The sequence below is a fragment of the Micrasema longulum genome, unplaced genomic scaffold (genome assembly GCF_059751315.1).
Source record: "Micrasema longulum isolate JH-2025_06_02 unplaced genomic scaffold, ASM5975131v1 h1tg003590l, whole genome shotgun sequence".
Lineage (NCBI taxonomy): Eukaryota > Metazoa > Arthropoda > Insecta > Trichoptera > Brachycentridae > Micrasema > Micrasema longulum.
This window is the reverse complement of record NW_028280631.1, coordinates 2,501-10,000: the sequence shown is the minus strand read 5'-3', so window position 1 is coordinate 10,000 and position 7,500 is coordinate 2,501.

Below are 7,500 nucleotides of genomic sequence, written 5' to 3'. Positions count from 1 at the left end.
TTTTAAATTCACTTTTTAACAAGTGAACGCTGGACCTGACGAGACGGACCACATGGATCTTCTCTTTGGCCAAAAATTTTTAATTCCCTTTCGTCAAATATTAACGTACGAGAGCGCACGCCTTCGGCGCGGCAATAGTGGGGACGTGGATTAGAATCCTACGACCGTTCTCGTTTTTGTTCACGGTGTTCTCTGCTTGCGCGGAACTCCAGAGTTTGTAACACGGGCGAAGTGCAATGCTCGCTCAGCCGCACAAAGGAGCTGAACGGCCACACGACGTTGATTTTCGCAAATGTAAAGCCGGCGCGGCATATCGGCCGCCGCAATGTGCGAACGCGGTGAAAAATGTATTTTAGCTAACGCCATGAGAGACGCGCATAATATACGTACGGCGACGGGTGTCGGCGTCTCGCACGCCGGGCCGCCAGCCATGCGGGGAGCCTACGCGCGTTTCAGGCGAAACGTAAATGAGCCGATGGGTAAAACGCGCGGTACGGTCGGGACTTGGCAAATTCTGCGAGATGATTTTATTTTTTCTTTTCTTTTTTCGTTTGAGAAGACGAATATGGAAAGAGATTATGATTGAAAAATTAGACTTATAATTTGGGTAGGAAATATTTTTGTTTTTTTTTTTTATTTTTTATTTTTTATTTTTTTTTTTATTTCACATTCACATTTGGATCGGAAGGAGGGACGAAATAAAAATCGGCGGGGGTGCATTTCGGATCGTCGCTCGGTGGAAATATTCGATAAACGAAAAATTTAAGTTTCACGCGGAGCGCGCTCGCGACCGCCGCGAGACGTCTCGCCGGGAGGGGGCCTCGTTCTCGCATTAAAACTCGGCGAGAGGGTATAAAATATTTCTAAGTTTTTTTGTTTTTTTTTTTTTTTTTAATTTCACATTCACTTTTGAATCGGAAGGAGGAACGAAATAAAAATCGGCGGGGGTGCATTTCGGATCGTCGCTCGGTGGAAATATTCGATAAACGAAAAATTTAAGTTTCACGCGGAGCGCGCTCGCGACCGCCGCGAGACGTCTCGCCGGGAGGGGGCCTCGTTCTCGCATTAAAACTCGGCGAGAGGGTATAAATTATTTCTAAGTTTTTTTTTTTTTTTTTTTTTTTTAATTTCACATTCACTTTCGAATCGGAAGGAGGAACGAAATAAAAATCGGCGGGGGTGCATTTCGGATCGTCGCTCGGTGGAAATATTCGATAAACGAAAAATTTAAGTTTCACGCGGAGCGCGCTCGCGACCGCCGCGAGACGTCTCGCCGGGAGGGGGCCTCGTTCTCGCATTAAAACTCGGCGAGAGGGTATAAATTATTTCTAAGTTTTTTTTTTTTTTTTTTTTTTTAATTTCACATTCACTTTCGAATCGGAAGGAGGAACGAAATAAAAATCGGCGGGGGTGCATTTCGGATCGTCGCTCGGTGGAAATATTCGATAAACGAAAAATTTAAGTTTCACGCGGAGCGCGCTCGCGACCGCCGCGAGACGTCTCGCCGGGAGGGGGCCTCGTTCTCGCATTAAAACTCGGCGAGAGGGTATAAATTATTTCTAAGTTTTTTTGTTTTTTTTTTTTTTTTAAATTTCACATTCACTTTTGAATCGGAAGGAGGAACGAAATAAAAATCGGCGGGGGTGCATTTCGGATCGTCGCTCAGTGAAGTAAACGAAAAATTTAAGTTTCACGCGGAGCGCGCTCGCGACCGCCGCGAGACGTCTCGCCGGGAGGGGGCCTCGTTCTCGCATTAAAACTCGGCGAGAGGGTATAAAATATTTCTAAGTTTTTTTGTTTTTTTTTTTTTTTTTAATTTCACATTCACTTTCGAATCGGAAGGAGGAACGAAATAAAAATCGGCGGGGGTGCATTTCGGATCGTCGCTCAGTGAAGTAAACGAAAAATTTAAGTTTCACGCGGAGCGCGCTCGCGACCGCCGCGAGACGTCTCGCCGGGAGGGGGCCTCGTTCTCGCATTAAAACTCGGCGAGAGGGTATAAATTATTTCTAAGTTTTAATTTTTTTTTTTTTTTTTAATTTCACATTCACTTTCGAATCGGAAGGAGGAACGAAATAAAAATCGGCGGGGGTGCATTTCGGATCGTCGCTCGGTGGAAATATTCGATAAACGAAAAATTTAAGTTTCACGCGGAGCGCGCTCGCGACCGCCGCGAGACGTCTCGCCGGGAGGGGGCCTCGTTCTCGCATTAAAACTCGGCGAGAGGGTATAAATTATTTCTAAGTTTTAATTTTTTTTTTTTTTTTTTAATTTCACATTCACTTTCGAATCGGAAGGAGGAACGAAATAAAAATCGGCGGGGGTGCATTTCGGATCGTCGCTCAGTGAAGTAAACGAAAAATTTAAGTTTCACGCGGAGCGCGCTCGCGACCGCCGCGAGACGTCTCGCCGGGAGGGGGCCTCGTTCTCGCATTAAAACTCGGCGAGAGGGTATAAATTATTTCTAAGTTTTTTTTTTTTTTTTTTTTTTTTAATTTCACATTCACTTTCGAATCGGAAGGAGGAACGAAATAAAAATCGGCGGGGGTGCATTTCGGATCGTCGCTCGGTGGAAATATTCGATAAACGAAAAATTTAAGTTTCACGCGGAGCGCGCTCGCGACCGCCGCGAGACGTCTCGCCGGGAGGGGGCCTCGTTCTCGCATTAAAACTCGGCGAGAGGGTATAAATTATTTCTAAGTTTTAATTTTTTTTTTTTTTTTTAATTTCACATTCACTCTTGAATCGGAAGGAGGAACGAAATAAAAATCGGCGGGGGTGCATTTCGGATCGTCGCTCAGTGAAGTAAGCGAAAAATTTAAGTTTCACGCGGAGCGCGCTCGCGACCGCCGCGAGACGTCTCGCCGGGAGGGGGCCTCGTTCTCGCATTAAAACTCGGCGAGAGGGTATAAATTATTTCTAAGTTTTAATTTTTTTTTTTTTTTTTTAATTTCACATTCACTTTCGAATCGGAAGGAGGAACGAAATAAAAATCGGCGGGGGTGCATTTCGGATCGTCGCTCGGTGGAAATATTCGATAAACGAAAAATTTAAGTTTCACGCGGAGCGCGCTCGCGACCGCCGCGAGACGTCTCGCCGGGAGGGGGCCTCGTTCTCGCATTAAAACTCGGCGAGAGGGTATAAATTATTTCTAAGTTTTAATTTTTTTTTTTTTTTTTAATTTCACATTCACTTTCGAATCGGAAGGAGGAACGAAATAAAAATCGGCGGGGGTGCATTTCGGATCGTCGCTCAGTGAAGTAAACGAAAAATTTAAGTTTCACGCGGAGCGCGCTCGCGACCGCCGCGAGACGTCTCGCCGGGAGGGGGCCTCGTTCTCGCATTAAAACTCGGCGAGAGGGTATAAATTATTTCTAAGTTTTTTTTTTTTTTTTTTTTTTTTTAATTTCACATTCACTTTCGAATCGGAAGGAGGAACGAAATAAAAATCGGCGGGGGTGCATTTCGGATCGTCGCTCGGTGGAAATATTCGATAAACGAAAAATTTAAGTTTCACGCGGAGCGCGCTCGCGACCGCCGCGAGACGTCTCGCCGGGAGGGGGCCTCGTTCTCGCATTAAAACTCGGCGAGAGGGTATAAATTATTTCTAAGTTTTAATTTTTTTTTTTTTTTTTTAATTTCACATTCACTCTTGAATCGGAAGGAGGAACGAAATAAAAATCGGCGGGGGTGCATTTCGGATCGTCGCTCGGTGGAAATATTCGATAAACGAAAAATTTAAGTTTCACGCGGAGCGCGCTCGCGACCGCCGCGAGACGTCTCGCCGGGAGGGGGCCTCGTTCTCGCATTAAAACTCGGCGAGAGGGTATAAATTATTTCTAAGTTTTAATTTTTTTTTTTTTTTTTTAATTTCACATTCACTCTTGAATCGGAAGGAGGAACGAAATAAAAATCGGCGGGGGTGCATTTCGGATCGTCGCTCAGTGAAGTAAGCGAAAAATTTAAGTTTCACGCGGAGCGCGCTCGCGACCGCCGCGAGACGTCTCGCCGGGAGGGGGCCTCGTTCTCGCATTAAAACTCGGCGAGAGGGTATAAATTATTTCTAAGTTTTAATTTTTTTTTTTTTTTTTAATTTCACATTCACTTTCGAATCGGAAGGAGGAACGAAATAAAAATCGGCGGGGGTGCATTTCGGATCGTCGCTCGGTGGAAATATTCGATAAACGAAAAATTTAAGTTTCACGCGGAGCGCGCTCGCGACCGCCGCGAGACGTCTCGCCGGGAGGGGGCCTCGTTCTCGCATTAAAACTCGGCGAGAGGGTATAAATTATTTCTAAGTTTTAATTTTTTTTTTTTTTTTTAATTTCACATTCACTTTCGAATCGGAAGGAGGAACGAAATAAAAATCGGCGGGGGTGCATTTCGGATCGTCGCTCAGTGAAGTAAACGAAAAATTTAAGTTTCACGCGGAGCGCGCTCGCGACCGCCGCGAGACGTCTCGCCGGGAGGGGGCCTCGTTCTCGCATTAAAACTCGGCGAGAGGGTATAAATTATTTCTAAGTTTTTTTTTTTTTTTTTTTTTTTTTAATTTCACATTCACTTTCGAATCGGAAGGAGGAACGAAATAAAAATCGGCGGGGGTGCATTTCGGATCGTCGCTCGGTGGAAATATTCGATAAACGAAAAATTTAAGTTTCACGCGGAGCGCGCTCGCGACCGCCGCGAGACGTCTCGCCGGGAGGGGGCCTCGTTCTCGCATTAAAACTCGGCGAGAGGGTATAAATTATTTCTAAGTTTTAATTTTTTTTTTTTTTTTTTAATTTCACATTCACTCTTGAATCGGAAGGAGGAACGAAATAAAAATCGGCGGGGGTGCATTTCGGATCATCGCTCAGTGAAGTAAGCGAAAAATTTAAGTTTCACGCGGAGCGCGCTCGCGACCGCCGCGAGACGTCTCGCCGGGAGGGGGCCTCGTTCTCGCATTAAAACTCGGCGAGAGGGTATAAATTATTTCTAAGTTTTAATTTTTTTTTTTTTTTTTAATTTCACATTCACTTTCGAATCGGAAGGAGGAACGAAATAAAAATCGGCGGGGGTGCATTTCGGATCGTCGCTCAGTGAAGTAAACGAAAAATTTAAGTTTCACGCGGAGCGCGCTCGCGACCGCCGCGAGACGTCTCGCCGGGAGGGGGCCTCGTTCTCGCATTAAAACTCGGCGAGAGGGTATAAAATATTTCTAAGTTTTTTTGTTTTTTTTTTTTTTTTTAATTTCACATTCACTTTCGAATCGGAAGGAGGAACGAAATAAAAATCGGCGGGGGTGCATTTCGGATCGTCGCTCAGTGAAGTAAACGAAAAATTTAAGTTTCACGCGGAGCGCGCTCGCGACCGCCGCGAGACGTCTCGCCGGGAGGGGGCCTCGTTCTCGCATTAAAACTCGGCGAGAGGGTATAAAATATTTCTAAGTTTTTTTGTTTTTTTTTTTTTTTTTAATTTCACATTCACTTTCGAATCGGAAGGAGGAACGAAATAAAAATCGGCGGGGGTGCATTTCGGATCGTCGCTCAGTGAAGTAAACGAAAAATTTAAGTTTCACGCGGAGCGCGCTCGCGACCGCCGCGAGACGTCTCGCCGGGAGGGGGCCTCGTTCTCGCATTAAAACTCGGCGAGAGGGTATAAATTATTTCCATGTTTATTATTATTTAGTTTATGAATTATTCATTTATTTATTAGGGCTATGTATAGCGTGTGAGCTCGCCAATATATGGCAGTAAAATTTTTATTGTCTTTGAATTTCCTAGAGTTTTAACCATCGAAAAAAAAGAAGATTGCAAATAAAATCAACAGACAATGGAAATTTGATGTGTATTATTTTAATAGATTGTTTATAACAGAAAAATACATAGAGAAATATGCATTTTTATTTTTTGTAATAAAAACATAAAATTTCCATTGTCTGTTGATTTTATTTGCAATCTTCTTTTTTTTCGATGGTTAAAACTCTAGGAAATTCAAAGACAATAAAAATTTTACTGTCATATATTGGCGAGCTCACGGGCTATACTTACGCCATTTATTATTATTAGTTATTATTTATATCAGCTGGTCTCCAGCTGGTCCGACGGTGCGAGCGTCCGCCTTCGTTTATGTTCAATGCAATTCGGACACTTGGCAAATTAACCACGTGTTTTACTTACTAACGGATATTGAAATACATTTTATTTATTTATTTATTTTATTTTGTTTATTAAGAAAAACAACAGCAATACAAAAAAAATATACACAACATAATAAAAAAAACATAAAATAAAGCCAAATCAGTTTTTCACATAAATACAATTATAAAAATCCAGTTCAGTTAAATATCAATTATAGAAGTGCATGTGTGCGAGTTTTTTTTTGTGTGTGAGGATGCGTGTGTAAAAAAGTGGAGTGTGGTTTTGGTAGGTATGTGAATATGTGTGTGATTGTATATGGGTGTGAGGGTAGGTTTAAGGACAGGGTAAGTGTGTATTCGATATGAGTGAATAGAAACAATTTAAAATTATAATGTAAAAATATAAATATATTTTTTTTTATAACGAAACATAATTTTTTTCAAATAATAGTTTTTTAATTTGTAAATTATTTATGTAAATAATTAGAGTCCAGACCGTAAAAATTTTTACTGTCATATATTGGCGAGCTCACGGGCTATACTTACGCCATTTATTATTATTAGTTATTATTTATATCAGCTGGTCTCCAGCTGGTCCGACGGTGCGAGCGTCCGCCTTCGTTTATGTTCAATGCAATTCGGACACTTGGCAAATTTACCACGTGTTTTACTTACTAACGGATATTGAAATACATCATTTGAAAATAATTAGAGTCCAGACCGTACCGTCATGAGCGTTTTGGTTTTTCGACTTTTCACGATGAAAACAAAAACACTTTGAAAAACAAAAATTTGCAAAAAAAAAGGCGAACGCCCGCACCTCGCCGAACGCTGGTCTCCAGCTGGTCCGACGGTGCGAGCGTCCACCTTCGTTTATGTTCAATGCAATTCGGACACTTGGCAAATTTACCACGTGTTTCACTTACTAACGGATATTGAAATACATCATTTGAAAATAATTAGAGTCCAGACCGTAAAAAATTTTACTGTCATATATATTGGCGAGCTCACGGGCTATACTTACGCCATTTATTATTATTAGTTATTATTTATATCAGCTGGTCTCCAGCTGGTCCGACGGTGCGAGCGTCCGCCTTCGTTTATGTTCAATGCAATTCGGACACTTGGCAAATTTACCACGTGTTTTACTTACTAACGGATATTGAAATACATCATTTGAAAATTATGTATGTAAATAATTAGAGTCCAGACCGTAAAAAAATTTACTGTCATATATTGGCGAGCTCACGGGCTATACTTACGCCATTTATTATTATTAGTTATTATTTCTAAATTATTTCTAAGCTTTGAGCTTTGAGCTTTTTCCTTTTGGCTTTTGGCTTGCTTAGCTTTATAAGCTAGCTTTAAAGCTAGCTTTCAAG